We start from the raw sequence: 15,929 nt of genomic DNA, 5'->3' as shown, positions 1-15,929 counted from the left end.
AGTATAAAATCTTCTAAAGTTAATAGAAGTGTGCAGATATGCATCCCAAAAACATACGAATATATTGGCATGCTGAACACCAACATACTTATAAGTTAGTTGGTGTTAAGTATGCTGCTGTTCAACATATGATTTCCATACAACGCAGAACTTCTACTTGGTGGGATGTGCCTTAATTCAGCCCTAACTGTCCTCCATTCTGCAATTGTAGCACACTCCCTCAAGTAGGTTTGAAATTATTAGAACTTATTTTTTAATTATATGCCTTGCTCTCTCATTTGTTTTGCAAACAGTATCAAGCTATATGTCTGTCCATGCAAGTAAACATCTTAATAGGACACTAGTGAGTTCACCTGCATTAGTAAAGTACCTTCTACACAATAAAAAAAATACCACTCTTACCCCGAGAAGATGCTTTGTAAGCCAGAAAAAGTGCAAAAAGTGAAGCACTGCCTTCAAGTTCTTGCACTAGCTCATCGTGAGTTTATGGATATTGGCAGATTCTGCTAGGACCTGGTTATAGCTTATTTGTAAAAATGGAGCCAAAGCAGCCAAACAGCCAAGCAGCCAAAGCAGCCAAACATTGCATGTGGCAAGTTTCGGGAACTTTTACAGAATCAGCAAGGCCCAATTAAATATGAAAAATACATTGAAACCCGTCGTGTCTCAGCGACATATTGGCACTGAGGTGTTGGCGCGAAATTCTAAAAATTGATCTTTTACGATAGTTTATTTTTATAATCAACCTATTATAGGAAAAATCAATGAATGCATAGTTTCTAAAAGATACTTTATCACTCACAAATGACTTCAAGTTTCTCTTTATAGTGTCCCTTAACAGACGTAATTAGCTGTAGTCAAGTTTAAATAAAGATAAGGGCCAAACAATGAAAGCTTCCTTACCTCAGTAAGGAAGCGTTCATTGTGGTGAGGCTACCTTATGTCACTCAAAGATTCCTTACTGAGGGGCCCTCAGTGAAGGCTTCTTTGGTGCTTCCTCAGTGTAAGGTAGCTCTGAAGCTACCTTCATGCGTCCTTGCGCCACTTCTGGCCCTGAACAAGCGCTTCACCTCACTGTTTGGCCATATGACGTTTGCTGCGCACGTGTGCGACAGACATCTTGCCAGGCATGTTTGTTTCAGCTGCACGTTCAGCATGAATGGCATTGCTAGGCACTGCATGACGCCGGCAGGCCAGTGTTGCTGGAACACATCAAGTTTTGCGCTAGAATGTGGTACTTTTTCACATTTAGTGAACAAAACTAGAAGAAAGCATCAACACATCTCTAAATTAGCACTTCCATTTAAAGATTGTGCGATGGTACTTCTCTTTATTGAATAATGGTGTTCACGTAAACCTTTTAAGAGATGCTCTTCAACCCAGACGTGCGGCAAACGTTCCTTACTAAGCACGAGGTCGCGGGATTGAATCCCACCCACGATGGCTGCATTTCAATAGGGGCAAAATACAAAAACACCCGTGTTCTTAGATTTAGGTGCACATTAAAGAACCCCAGGTGGTCAAAATCTATGGAGTCCCCCACTACAGCGGGCCTCATAACCAGGTCGTGGTTTTGGCATGCAAAACTCCATAATATAATTTTAATTCAACCGTTCCTTACATATGAAGACAGGTGAAGGGAGCTTTCACAGTAGGCTTGCTTCCTTCATCGGCCCTGCACTGTAAGTTGGCCTCACATAAGGTTTCTTGTCGTCGCCATATGTAAGGTTAGGCAGCAGTCGAAGGAAAGGAGCATTTTATTGTTTAGGCCTAAGGGTAAGGATAAAAGACGAAAACACCAGTGCCCAATACTCTACAACTTCGATCACTGGTTTTAATATGTGTGCACTTTTTGGCAAGTACCCCAGCAAAACTAGTCCAGCATGCAAGAAGTGCAACGCCTTGTATCATCTGCACAAAAATATGTAATTTGCGAAGTTATGACGTTAATAGAAATTATGGGGTTTTACGTGCGAAAACCGCAATCTGATTATGAGGCACACTGTAGTGGGGGACTCTGGATTAATTTTGACCACCTACGGTTCTTTAATGTGCACGTAAATCTAAGTACACTTGTGTTTTTGCATTTCACCCCCATCAAGATGCTGCTGCCGTAGCCTGGATTTGATCACGCGATCTCATGCTTAGCAGTAGAACACCAAAACCACTAAGCAACCACAGTGCGTAAGTTATAACATTTAATCGTTATAACAGTAGATGTTTGCCAGCTTATAAGCGATAAGGAACAATCGAAAAAAAAATTAATCGGGTGTCGTATAGTAGGGGTTGGCCAACTAAAATTTATGGGTGGTTCAACCTGAAATTTGGGGATGGCCCAACTTGAACTTTGTGGGTGGGCCAATCTGAAATTTGTGGGTGGGCCAATCGAAATTTGTGGAGTTGGCCAACTTGAAATTTGGGAGTGGGCCAACTTGAAAGTTATAGGTGGGCCAGGTTGAAAGGTGGGGTTGAGCCAACCTGAAATTCGGGTGTGGGCCAGTTGAAATTTCGCCTTGTGCCAACTTGAAATTGTGGGGAGGGGGGGGTGACTTGAAATTTGGGGGCCTGCTTACGCATACTTAGACGACTCCAATGGATAATTTTTCCTTTTTTTCCCTAAAAATAATAAGCAATTACAAATTCCATTGTTTGCAGCATACGTCCGTGCATACAGATACAGATACAGAACATGCACATATCTTTTTACCTGTCTCTCGTCGCATTCCGGTTCGTCGGCATCGCTGTCGTCCGTGTCGCTTGAGGAGGAAAGGCCGCCGTCACTGGATTCTCCGGATGAAAGGCATTCGTTACCATGGTCATCTCCATCGCCACATTCTTCTGTGTCGCTGATGTCATCGCTTAGTGCCAAATCGACGGACGAGCCTTGTGCCGTCCGCGCTACGCCGGAGGTTTCGCCGCACGTTTCCAATACAGCTGACGTAGATGCTTCTGCTCCATCAGCAGAAGCGCTGGAACCTCGCTGTCCAACTGTAGCGCTCTCACGGGGCGGAAAATCAGCGGAGCGAAGTCGCAGCTCAGTACGCACCGGCACCGTTGCATCAACCTCGTACAGGTACTTGCGGCGGCGTTTCGGCATGTTTTTCCGAGTCAGGTGCGCTCATGCGTATCGGACGTAGGATCGGCGAAGGAATTAATATTGTGCGGCCGCGACGCTATATGTGTACGTATCCTTTAACGGATAAGTTGGCAGGCTTTGACTTCTCGTCGTTGCACAGGATAATTGCGTGGCGCACGAGATTCGGTCATGGGGGTGAAGAGAGAGAGAGAGACGTACAAAAAGAGAGAGAAAAACGCTAGGGGTTAGCATGACGTCCCTCAGCCGCAAAACCGATCCTTAACTCATCCGAGGTAGACGCGCCTTACAACCGTTACGAGAGACCCCACGAACAAACTTCGACCCGCCGTCCAAGGCGGCCGGAGGCCCCGATGCATCGCGCATCTGCACGGCAGCCTCGCGCCCCGGGAGTGCCTTTTCCCCAACGGTTCCGTGTTTTCCTGCCTTATACGACCTCAAATTTTGGTAGAAGGATGGCATAGAGTGGTGATTCGCGTCGGCACGCGGATCACCTGCGACCAAGTCTACCCCCGCATAATTCCATGGCTTTCAACACATGTGTGCGGCTTTACATATGTTGTAGTGTAGGTGCTATAACTAAGCAAGTTTCGCCGCATGCATCCTCATTCATCAACCTACGACTCTGCGTTCGGCTGAGACAATTGCTCTTGGATCCTCTCTAGTCTATTCTTTATGAACGGCGCACGAAAAAGTTATGTGCGCTTAAACGCTCCATCTCAAGAGAAAGCACAAACCAATTTGGTAATGCCGCAGAGTTCTGTCACTATGCCCATGAACAGAGATCTTGCGGTCCGTGCGTAGGAACGCGCGGCGTGTGTTTTCACTTAAAAATGCTCTCTGTCGTTCCTTCCGGACCATCCTGAAACCAATTCTGAGCCGTAGGCCAGGACTTTTATTCAGGCCGACCTCTCAGCTTTTCTATCATAATAAATCTGTATCCATTTCGCGATATATAATTCATATATGCTACAGCGGCTGTACGTACCGGTTATTTGGTCACATTTCTCATTTTGTGCAATTCCGCAAACTAAGCAAATTAGTGCAATATGTATTTCCGGACTGCGTGGGTTCATGTCGAAAGCACTTAATCGCTTGGGAAATTTGCAAGGACTTTGTTTCATAATAAATTTTTATAGTAATCATAATTCACATTCTCCGGGCCGAATCCCATCGTGCTCACGAGCGCCGGTAGACCATGCACGATGGCATCCCGAAAAGATACACCGACATCCTAAGCCACTAGACTGGGTTGGAGGACCTACCCATCCCCGCATCCAAAGCTGACCAAAGAGGCGGTGATAATCTGGGAACTATACAGACCGGCACATTCCCGCACGGCACCCTGCTGCTATGTGTCCTACGAACTACACTGACAAGTGCGCCTTCTGCTCTACGTCCATACCCTCTACCTCATGGTAACAAAATGTGGGCACAACTCGTCGATATCACGCATTTCCGGAAAAACCGTCGAGCCTGTGGGAGACCCAGCTGACAAGCCCGAGCCCTGAAGACCAGTATCGTCGGGTGAGCAGGGTCAAGCTATCGGGTCAGGCCCGTGGTGTCCTGGACTAGGAACGCCGGTCACCTTGTACGGTTCCACCGTCAGGTCATTTTTTTTATTTATATATAAATAAAGTTTATTCCTCCTCCTCGATCCTGATTTACTGACATGCTCAGATTTGGTCCCTTCTCGTTCATGATGACGAGGGCAAATATGTTTGCCTCAAATGTACATGTGCACTAATTTAAGGGAAACAGGCTAGCAAAATTTTAAAACTGTACAAGGAGAAAATGATGCGAACTTTGACCAATATCAGTTATGCAATGTTCCGATTTTACATTCCCCTCCCCTCTTCCCATATCATTGCGGTGGTGCTCCGCGATAATATAGTTGCACTGTTACTGACCTATGCAGTCATGTCACTAAATACTTTTACAGTGGCGGTCGTAATACTTTATTATCCCTATATAGAGCAGTTAACGAAAATGTGGATACGGCAAAATCCGCCACCCTCTCGTCCTTGTATGTCTTTGGCACAATATCTTTTCTCAAGCATTATACGAGCCAACTCATGCAACAAGTTTTATAGCTAGTGCTTTTAAGACAATTTGTTCTCGCAAGAACTAAGGTTGATTTTATTGCCCACAGTAGTAGCTCAGACCGCAAAGTATAATTTTTTTATTAAAACTTAAATTGTCACTGGACATTGCCTGAGCAAACTTATTATTACGCATTCTTTTTAACGGCAAAAAAAAGGCAGGCTATGCATACTGATATGGACGTAGATCCGTGCGATAACACAGGAACGCGCAAGCGCCGTACTGCACTGGGGCTTGCACTGCGCGAGCCACATCGGTTTCGGTTTCGCGTCTGCCTGCTGAGTTGCCAACAATTGCGTATATATAAATAAGGGACGTTACGATTCATAATTTACAACGTAAAATATTACATCATGATTTTACGCGAGGTTTTAATTGTGCTACTGGTTCTCGTTACGAACCATAGATTACTGAACGCGATATTCGAAACTTCAGTCATAGAATGCAGTTTAGCTACTTCGTTTGGCGGTTCTTTCAGGTCGTCGCCAAGCTGCATAGTCGCGGTATCGTCGCTTGCTGACCTGTCGCGTGTTTGTAAAGTTACTGCGAAATGACGCATATTCTCGTAAAGTGGGTAAGCATAGACGCGTGGGACGTCTACCCGATCAGAAGTCTTGTGGATGTCGAGGCCGGGCGTCGCCTGATCGAAAATCCCGCCATCGTCGACTGTATGGCGGGAAGAGTGTATCGAGTCCAGTGTGCGCCGGACGTCGAACCGGACGAGGCGTTCATTATCGGAATCGGTGAGTGCCGCAGGGTGCTGTACCTGCTGTTTCTGTTTTACGCCACGTTGTGGCATGATATTAAATAACACTTCCTGCGCTTCTCTGCGAAATATTTATTATTATTAGGATCGGAGAAGTCAATGGAGAAACGCCGCAACGGCATCCCAGCCAACGTCGGTGATATTGGCGGCCGGCTGTTACCCGCAGTAATGGTAAGTTGTAGCGGTGCAGGATGTACGAACTCTTGTCTAAAATGCTATTGTTGCATTTTTGATGATACCAGTTCGATTGATCCCAAGTGGCGGATATTGCGTAATTTTCACTGGGCGTCCGAGGGAAGAAAGCCTAATGAAATTTCTGAATTACTTAACCCCACAAAACCAAAACATATCATTTTTGCTACGCCGAGTTTGATACCATAAAATTATGTAAGCGCCGGAAACCTAACGCAAAGCCCCTAGTAGCGTTTTAGATACACGGCAGCGAGTTTTGAGTTGCATGTCACCAGCTGGTACGAAGAGGAAGATCAACAGAGGAGCTCGATCCTATCTTAATACACGAGTAAAGAGAAATGTTTTTTTTTTTTTCAGCAAACCCTGCAGCAAATTTGGTGTGTTCGTTGGATTTTAATGAAGTTAAATTCTAGTGGCTTTTGGTGGCCAATATTTAAGCCATAGATATTTATATAATTATTGAAAATCGCAAACTTTCATAATACCAAAGTATGAACTTTACTAGTACTCTTTAAAGAGCCCCTCACCGGGCCACATAAAAAAATTTTGGTTATGCGCCAGAAGTTGTTACATGCTCTATGGATCATTTTACCGCAAGAATATTTCAAATTGGTTCATGAATAGTCGAGATAGAGATATTTCAGTGCTGTGAACCGATGACTTCAGGAGGCAAGCGGTCTTCCATACCGGAGCTGGAGGAGGCCACGGATGCCTGCTTCTTTTTTCTCGAGTTTTTTGCTGTGTTTGAACCTATGAAACTATGAACTTCCACAACCAAGTTTTCTGACCCCCTATGGCGAACTCTGCTTTTGTACCACTACGTATTTTTGTCATTCTCCTACTTTTCTTCAACCAATCTTCCAATCGCCTCTTACTAATCTCTATTGCGGACATGTTTACTTTTCCCTTGCTCTCGCTAAACCCAAGAGCTTGAAGGAGGCCAGTGGTGCCTAAATTGACCGCTTGGCAGATGTCTTCACATTCTGATAAAAACATGCACCATCCTTTCCCATCAGTTTGCAGTTGTCAGAAAAAGCTCCAGAAGCATGAACAGGACTGAAGTCTTATTATGGAGTTGCTACGGTGAATATCAGGTGTACTGTGCCTCTGTGCATTTGCACCACTACAGGAAGCAAACATAACAGTAGCCTGGAAAACTGTTAAAGTGCCATTAGTCTGGAGGCACTAGTTGAACAAAGAGCAGTAAACCTTATGGCAAGAAATTTTTGTGTTTATTTTTGCACATGAAATGATAATCCTTCTGATTGTCTCAGAGTTGCTTTAGGAGCAGGTACAATTCTAACAAGTCTTTCTCATAGAAAACAATTATTACTACAAGAACCAGTTCATTCTAAGTGGGCTTAGCTGCATTTCACAATTCGTTCTACAATGAATGAATTGAAGCCGCTAATGTGATTACTAGGTCAACAGCTATCTATTAATGTAGTGAAACCAGAAGTTTGGTGAGAGTACCTTTTAAAATAAATAAACTGCTTTCTTGTTCTTTTCTTAAAAGGGTCCTGATGAGAGCCACCTCACAAAACAAGTGATGGACTTGGAAGCAAAAAACTTGCAACTTGAACTTACGCTTGGTGTGTACTCATCTTCTTACCTTACTAGACTTACCTTCTCCTCTAATCACAACACTGTTCTGTAAGTCATAGGAAACAGATTTACAGCACGTTTCTGTAGTGTCACACATATTTAGTCCACAATTTAATGAATTTCCTTCTTTTGGATTTAGGGCATGAGCGCTTGTTTGAATATAAAGATGCCTGAAGTAGTCATCCAGCTATTATCAGTTTATCATACTTTCTGAGAGTAGAGTGGCCGACAAAGAACTTGACTCTTGGTGCACACTCTTAACTCGAAATATCAATTCGAAATCTGTCCCTCTAGGCTCCTCCCATCGGCTATGAGTGCCAGTTTGGCGTGAATTGTGTGATATCAGGAAGCGTGAAGTCACTGCGGTGTAGACTCTTCAAAACAGTACAAGACCACACTGGGCGTCTTGCTCCATGCGATCTAGCACCTAATGGTGCAGCAAGGCCATTGCTGTTCAGTTCTCTTCAATTCTTTCACTTGCATGATAAGAGCAACAAAAATGAAAGAATTCTTGCAGAAAATATATTGAGCTTTGGCTGAGATGCACATGCGCAAACAAAGCAATGCATGGGGGCCATGACGTATTCATGATTACTGCAATTGCATCCGGCACTTAGAATGCACAAGAACACAGCCTTCAAAATCCGCTTCCATTACTTGGAGAGATCTGTAGCTGGGAATGCAATTCATTTTGTTGGCAGGTAATGTTGCCAGACAGCTGTGTGGTTCAACTAGGATACAAAAAACTAATATACAAATTTTCTGCCACACTGGATGCGCTCAAATTTTGCCTGCTTGCGGTGGGGCGCATACGATTTTACATGCAATGCATAATTCTGGCTCAGAAATTTGGTGTCATGGCCCCTTTATGATCCACATGGAGCATTTATGTGAATTCTTTTGGTGACTGTTTTGTTAATGAAATTAGTTACACTTAACCCCTTGCTGCATGATGTGTTGACACATATATGAGGTATGTGCTATAAGTATGTACGGTATGTTTTAAAAAAATTATATTGCAAACTTTCATGTACAACAATGTGGACACTTTGAAAATGTTCCCCATTAGACAATGCACTGCTTCTCCGTCTTCTTCCATTGTTGGAAGCTTCCTTCGAAGACTTCTGTTAGGCATTTCAGCAGCAACGGCGCTTACTTTTGAAGAGAGCGGTGCTGTTACACCCTTTTCCACTTTTTTGCTGACCCACAGCACAAACATTTGGGCGCAGACCTCGTATATGATACACAGAAAATTTTTTCTAGCATAAGAGAATTGAAAACAAAATTCTACGCATTCATCCGGAATCTATGTCCTCCCTAACAATATATGCACAGTGATTTTACCAATAAGAATAATAAAGATAATTTTTTTAATGTTTCGCAACAGTTTGCCACACAACATGCAAGAAGTTATAAATTAACATGTTGTTTTCACAGTTTCTACACTTGAAGTGAGTGCAAGAAAATATTCGGGTGTTTGTTTACTGTTTATTAGTGCACTGTGATGTGTGGCCAGCTGTGTTGCAAGAGTGATTAATAATGATACCAGCAATAAATAAATCTCGAAAGAAGAGAAAAGTGTTCTCTCAGAAAAAAGGGCAAGGTCTGTGAATGATCCGGCCTAAATATTTAAGCTATCTATTAGTCAATCAGGCATCATCTTGTAAAATTGATATTATAGTTATATTTAGCTGTAGCTGCACAAAGTGCAGGACACTTTTTAAGAGAGACCTTGAAACACTTTTTTAAACATCTAAAAATGCATCCAAGTTAACGTAGACTATTTCGGAAATACTTTGCCCCCAAAACTACTTCAAAAAGTTCACCAAAAATGGAGTTATTGGCATTCGAATATCACCTATGATGCCCTTTCGCACTCTTGCTGATTGTTCAATGCCTTGCACTGGGAAGGTTATGGCAGAGCGAGGCGTGCCTACAATGCTCTAACTACTGAACGTTACCTACTGAATGTCACGCAGTGCAAATTTGACTTTGGATGTTCATGGAGATGCCACTACTTCCAATTTTTGCGCTGACACGCGCCTGAAGCCACACTGCCCAGGGAGACCACTCGGAACACGCAGTTGTCCTCGGCGAGTGGGCTTGTTGCTGCACCCTGCGGCAGCCGCACTGTAGACGCTACACAGCACACACAGCTACATGCAACTGTAATGTGTTAGCTAGGAGTACGACAGCACTAGAGTGCACACTCGTGCTCATGTGCTCTAGTCTGGCCATGCTACATGGTGCAGTATGGCTTTGTCCTCCACCAGCTTGACCAACAGATAGTAGCCACATCTAAATTGTGCATTTAGAACTGCTGTTACATAAAGTGATGTATGTCAAGGCTTCTAGGCAGGAGTTGCCAGTGAGCGCGCACTGGCAAGCGTTGGTGTGGTCTGACCTTAAGTTTTGCATGGTTCGAGATTAGTTGAGTGCTCAGAACTAATTGAAGTTAATGCCACATGATGGCTATGACACATTCCTATGTGGACGGCTGCGGCCGAGCGTGAATAGGCGGTCTGCTTCTTCTGCAAGTACTTAAGTTTTACTGAAAGTCATCCCTTTTAGTAAACTGCATTAATAGATATAGTTGGGTTGCAATAATGCAGAAAGAAGCATCGGGGTGTAGCGAAAATAGTAGAAGGGTGTTCGTTGGCTCTGGGGTTGGGGACAGCACAGACAAAAATGTTTTCAAGTTCCTGGCGAATGGGGGCTTGTAGGAGGATAACTTAAAAAGGGGTAGCATCAGCGCTATGCGAACAGAAAGCTGCGGGTGCCATCGCACCCAGTTCACGTTGAATGATTCACACCACGTCCTCTGATGGCAACGCATTCTGCTGTGCGGGCTGATCTTCACATGTCAACGTTGCGGCAGTATTGGGAAGTCTGGCGAATGGTTGCAGTATGTGTCGGCTTTTGGCCTGCTCGAATTGTCGGCACTCTTTGCTGATAGCATAAACTGTAGAGCAGCTTTTGCACATGAGCAGATGAAAGGCGTTTTCAGCAATTCCCTTGAGCACATGCCCGACCTTCTCAGCTTCTGTCATGTCGCGATTGGCTTTTCGACAAAGCGCCAGCACGTCCTGGAGGTACGAGACATAGGACTCCGTGGCGGATTGGGCATGGGAGGCCAGTTCCTGCTTTGCGGCAATTTTACGGCCGGCTGGCTTGCCAAACAACTCTGTTAACTTGTCTTTGCATTGGTCCCAGCTGGTTAGTTCCTCTTCTTGGTTTTCGTACCACACCTTTGCCCTGCCTCAGGTAGAACAACAGGTTAGCTAGCATAAGCGTAGGGTCCCATCTGTTGATTCCATTCACGCGTTCATACATAGCCACCCACTTTTCAGCGTCGGTGCCATCGGTTCTGCAGAAAGTTCCAGGATCCTTGGGTTGCACAACCACAACCGAAAGGGACAGCGACGTAGCTGGTGACGGTGACATTGGAGGCGGCATTGATGTTGATCCCACATGCTCACCATCATTCATGGTGAGGACGGTAATGTGACGTCCACTGCGGAGCTCCATTTCCAGCCATGGTACCCCGCACCTCCACCAATACGTTACAGGGATGTTGGAAATATAGACAGACGGTATTTACAATATATATGCAAGCAGAGTCAGTGTGGTTAAGATGGCTGACTAGCAACAACATGCAGCAGCCAGCGTCTCGCGATTTTCTTCCTTTCTCTTTTATCCTTCTGTAACAATATCATAACTTTCGTTTTGCACTCATTATGGAACAGCAACCTATCTGCATTCAGAAAAGGTAGATTATCATATTTTGTGGAATTGGATAGCATAAGATACCACTAAACGAGGTAGGAAATACCACAAGGTGTATTAAAGCTCAACTTTATGCTGCTGTGGTAAGATTGTTGCTTGTTTCCTGGTGCCTTTATGTTCTTGATTATCAGCAATGTATGTAAATTATTTTTGCTTAGAAAAAGAAAACTTCATTGTGCCTTACATCTTTTTTATATCAGATGCTGCAAAAATGGTGAAAAGATTACAAAAAATAATCGACAAAGTTGAACGAACACCTACACCTCCAGAATCTCCTGAAGCTGCTGCCCAGGTCTGTTTGCCATACTTTCCTTTCTAGAAGTGAGACACCCTTATGTAACATGAGCATATTTTGTGCACTAGAGAATTCATTTCTGTGTATGAACAGTCTTTCATTTCTTGGTTGTATATTTATTTTAATTGGGGGGGGGGGGGGCTACAAATCATGTTATTTTTAAAGAAATAAATAGGAGTGTTGTTAAGCAGACAAATGTTCACGATTTTCCTTGTAGCTTTTTACAAATGATTAAGCGCTCTCATTTTGGACACAAACATTTTATTTAAACTCGTGAAATCAGTCATGAAACATATAATGGCAAAGGGAGCTGCTCACAAATCATGCAACACTGTACAGATCCTTGGTGGGACATTCAGGCATTACTAGTACATTTAAAAGAAACAACATTAACAAAAACAGCCAATACAGATGTGTTTAGTGATCCCTTGGTTAACTTGCACTTTTTTCTAACAGGAAAGCAGTACAAAAAGTTGTGCACAATGACGTGCTTCACAGGAGGCTTGATGCTTTTCCTCATCTTACAAGCCCTTGTTGGCCTACGTTATCATATGCATTGGGAGTATTTCTGTGTCCATGCTAGACCTGTAGGTTATTTCTTTTGTTTTTCTGGGTCATCTTGCCTTCTTGGCTCTCTATATGTGCTTTTGCAACAACAATAGAATGCCAACTTAATAAATCAGCCACCATTTTGTGAGAGTAATGCACATAAATACTGTAAAACTTAAGGGTCCAGCACCTGCCCATATGGGCTGGGCCCTAGTCATTCGTCCTACCTCGGAGGCCTAATGGTGGATTTAAACGAGAAGTGGGGTTAACAGAGGAGCCCGATTTTTATTAGTCAATCATAAGAAGCCAATAAACACTGACACCGAGGACAACAAAGGGAAATTACTTGTGCTTAATAAATTAAATAAACAAACGAAAAATGAATGAAAATGAAATTGGATGAAAAAACTTGCCGCAGGTAGGGAATGATCCCACAACCTTCACATTTCGCGTGTGATGCTCTACCACTTGAGCTAGTGCGGTGCCATTTCCCCATCTGCTTTCTTGGGTATTTATGTTTCCTAGTAGATCCCTGGTAGTGTTAGCCAGCGCTACCACTCACAAACCTTGGCGGCGGACGTGGAACATCCTTTCTGCTGCAGGCGTCACGAGAACGTGATCTTTTTGGGTGAAGGCAACTGGTCAATAAACCCACACATGCTACCTGAAGACATCGATTTTGCCGGATTCGAGACCCTCGTTATGTAATAAATGAGAAGAAAGGGGGTTAATTGAGGGGCCCAATTTCATTTCCATTCATTTATCGTTTCTTTATTTCATTTATTAAGCACAAGTAATTTCCCCTATGCTGTCCTTGGGGTCAGTGTTTGTCAGCTTCTTATGACATGACTAATAAAAATCGGGCCCCTCGATTAACCCCCTTTCTTCTCGTTTATTACATAACGAGGGTCTCGAATCCGGCAAAATCGATGCCTTCAGGTAGCATGCGTGGGTTTATTGACCAGTTGCCTTCACCCAAAAAGATCACGTTCTCGTGACACCTGCAGCAGAAAGGATGTTCCACGTCCGCCGCCAAGGTTCGTGAGCGGTGGCGCTGGCTAAAACTACCAGGGTTGTACAAGGAAACAAATACCCAAGGAAGTGGATGGGGAAATGGCGCCGCTGTAGCTCAATTGGTAGAGCATCGCACGTGAAATGTGAAGGTTGTGGGTTCGGTTCCCACCTGCGGCAAGTTATTTTTTCATCCACTTTAATTTCCATGAATTTATCGTTTCTTTATTTCATTTATTAAGCACAAGTAATTTCCCCTATGTTCCCCTTGGTGTCAGTGCTTGTTGGCTTCTTATGATATGACTAATGGTGGATTTGTACTATAAACGGATTGGAATAATTTTACCTTGTCCAGGCTGTAATTGGGTAAACATCTGCTGATGTCACAGCTACCTTTCACATTACAGAACAACGTAAGTGCTGTGGTAATTCAGTTGGTAGAGCATTACCACCATTTACATGTATGTGATGTGCGGGATATGGGGTGTTTTGTGCCATGGTTGTAGTCATGTAGATGTGGCTACTGAAAGAGCAACAAGCTTTCATTCCCTTAAGATGGTACTCGCTTGTGTGTTAAGCAGAAACAGGGCATATACAGGGTGTCCCAACTATGATACACCAAGATTTAAAAATATGCAAATGCCATGTAGCTGGGCAGAAGCAAGGCGATGTTTGCACTCGCTTGGAGATACTCTGATTATTTTTTGCATTCTGCCCTATTAGACATTTAGTCTAAATAATTTATTTATTACCTATTATAATTAGATCAGAAGTGTCTGAAAAAATTGTAAAGGAACATGAAAAGCTCCTGATACAGCTTTCTGTTGCGCAATACGTGCTACATAAAAGTGTTTCTCCGACCGTGAAAGAAGCCCACGAATAAATAGTGCCTCGAACAGCCAGTCGTGTGGCAATTCTGCATGTATTCGTGAGCTTCTTTCATGTTCGGAAGAACACTTTCATGTAGCACATATTGAGCAACGGAAAGTTGTATTGGGAGTTTTTCATGTTGCTCTACAATTTTTTCATTGACCGCTTTCATCGAATTATAATACTTGAGTTGATTCATCATCATCATCAGCCTGGTTACGCCCACTGCAGGGCAAAAGCCTCTCCCATACTTCTCCAACTACCCCGGTCATGTACTAATTGTGGCCATGTTGTCCCCGCAAACTTCTTAATCTCATCTGCCCACCTAACCTTCTGCCGCCCCCTGCTACGCTTCCCTTCCCTTGGAATCCAGTCCATAACCCTTAATGACCATCGGTTATCTTCCCTCCTCATTACATGTCCTGCCTATGGCCATTTATTTTTCTTGGTTTCAACTAAGATGTCATTAACTCACGCTTGTTCCCTCACCCAATCTGCTCTTTTCTTATCCCTTAACGTTACACCCATCATTCCTCTTTCCATAGCTCGTTGCGTCGTCCTCAATTTAAGCAGAACCCTTTTCGTAAGCCTCCAGGTTTCTGCCCCGTACGTGAGTACTGGTAAGACACAGCTATTATACACTGTTATTATATTAGTTGATTAATGAAGACTAATTATGTAATTAGGCAGAATAAAGAAATAACCTGAGTATCTCCAAACGAAGGCAAACATTACCTTGGTTCTGCCCAGCTATGTGTCATTTGTATATTTCTTAATCTTGATGCATGATGGTTGGGACACCCTGTATACCGTATCTATATAGTTAACGTGAATAATATCTTAATCTTGATCACTAGCATACAAATGCAAAAAGTGTGCATCATTTATTGTTATTGTAAGACCTGCATTTATTATTATCTATTACGAAAGGGTGAACTGCTGGGAGAAGCAGGGTGTAAACCGATTTTCAAAAATTTAGTTTGGCTTGCACAAAAGTAGGTCTTATCAGCTTTTAGCTAAATATGAAGAACCTTATGTATAAACAGCTTTTATTGCAAACTGCCGTAGCAGCTTAGTGTCTATGGTGTTAGGCTGCTAAGCACGAGGTCGCAGAATCGAATCCTGGCCACAGCGGCTGCATTTTGCTAGGGCCGAAATGCAAAAACACCCATGTACTTTGAGTTAGGTGCACGTTAAAGAAACCCAGGTGGTCTGAATTATTTGGAGCACCCTACTACAGCGTGCCTCATGATGAGATTGTGTTTTGGCAGGGTAAACCCCATCATTTATTTTTTTAGCTGTTATTGCTTACCTATTGTTAAGCCTACATTAAGCTGTATTGTGGGTTTGCTATGCATACATACATATTCATACCTCTTTCCTCCCATGAAGGCCTTTAAAGGATGTTTAATAAGACATCCATAATATTTCATGAGAGTAATTGTAATGCATATATCCGCTTTCTGACGTAGCTGCTTACGGCAAGAAATATGCGCACAAAGTGATAATACGACGACACCAGCAGCGTGGCTCTCTCGATGGGAGCAACCATTCATCAAATATGCCTGGCTATACTGGGTTGGCTCTGCTGCTGTTACTGAACTTTTGAGGACCACTTAATCCTTAATTTAGAACCTCTCTGGGTAAAATCTGATTAT

General features: G+C 43.3%; 1 protein-coding gene and 1 non-coding gene across 2 annotated transcripts in view; one reads left to right on the top strand and one right to left on the bottom strand.

The window, feature by feature from the left end:
* Window positions 1-15,929, bottom strand: part of LOC126538330 (uncharacterized) — a 680,380-nt gene that overhangs the window by 17,264 nt on the left and 647,187 nt on the right. The gene's annotated exons all lie outside the window — the stretch shown is intronic.
* On the top strand, window positions 13,509-13,581 carry TRNAS-UGA (transfer RNA serine (anticodon UGA)). Its single transcript has one exon. It is a non-coding gene; the product is annotated as a tRNA-Ser (tRNA).

This window comes from Dermacentor andersoni, chromosome 4 (assembly GCF_023375885.2).
Source record: "Dermacentor andersoni chromosome 4, qqDerAnde1_hic_scaffold, whole genome shotgun sequence".
NCBI lineage: Eukaryota > Metazoa > Arthropoda > Arachnida > Ixodida > Ixodidae > Dermacentor > Dermacentor andersoni.
Note: the sequence above shows the minus strand (reverse complement) of the source record. Positions and strands in the feature narration are given on the sequence as shown.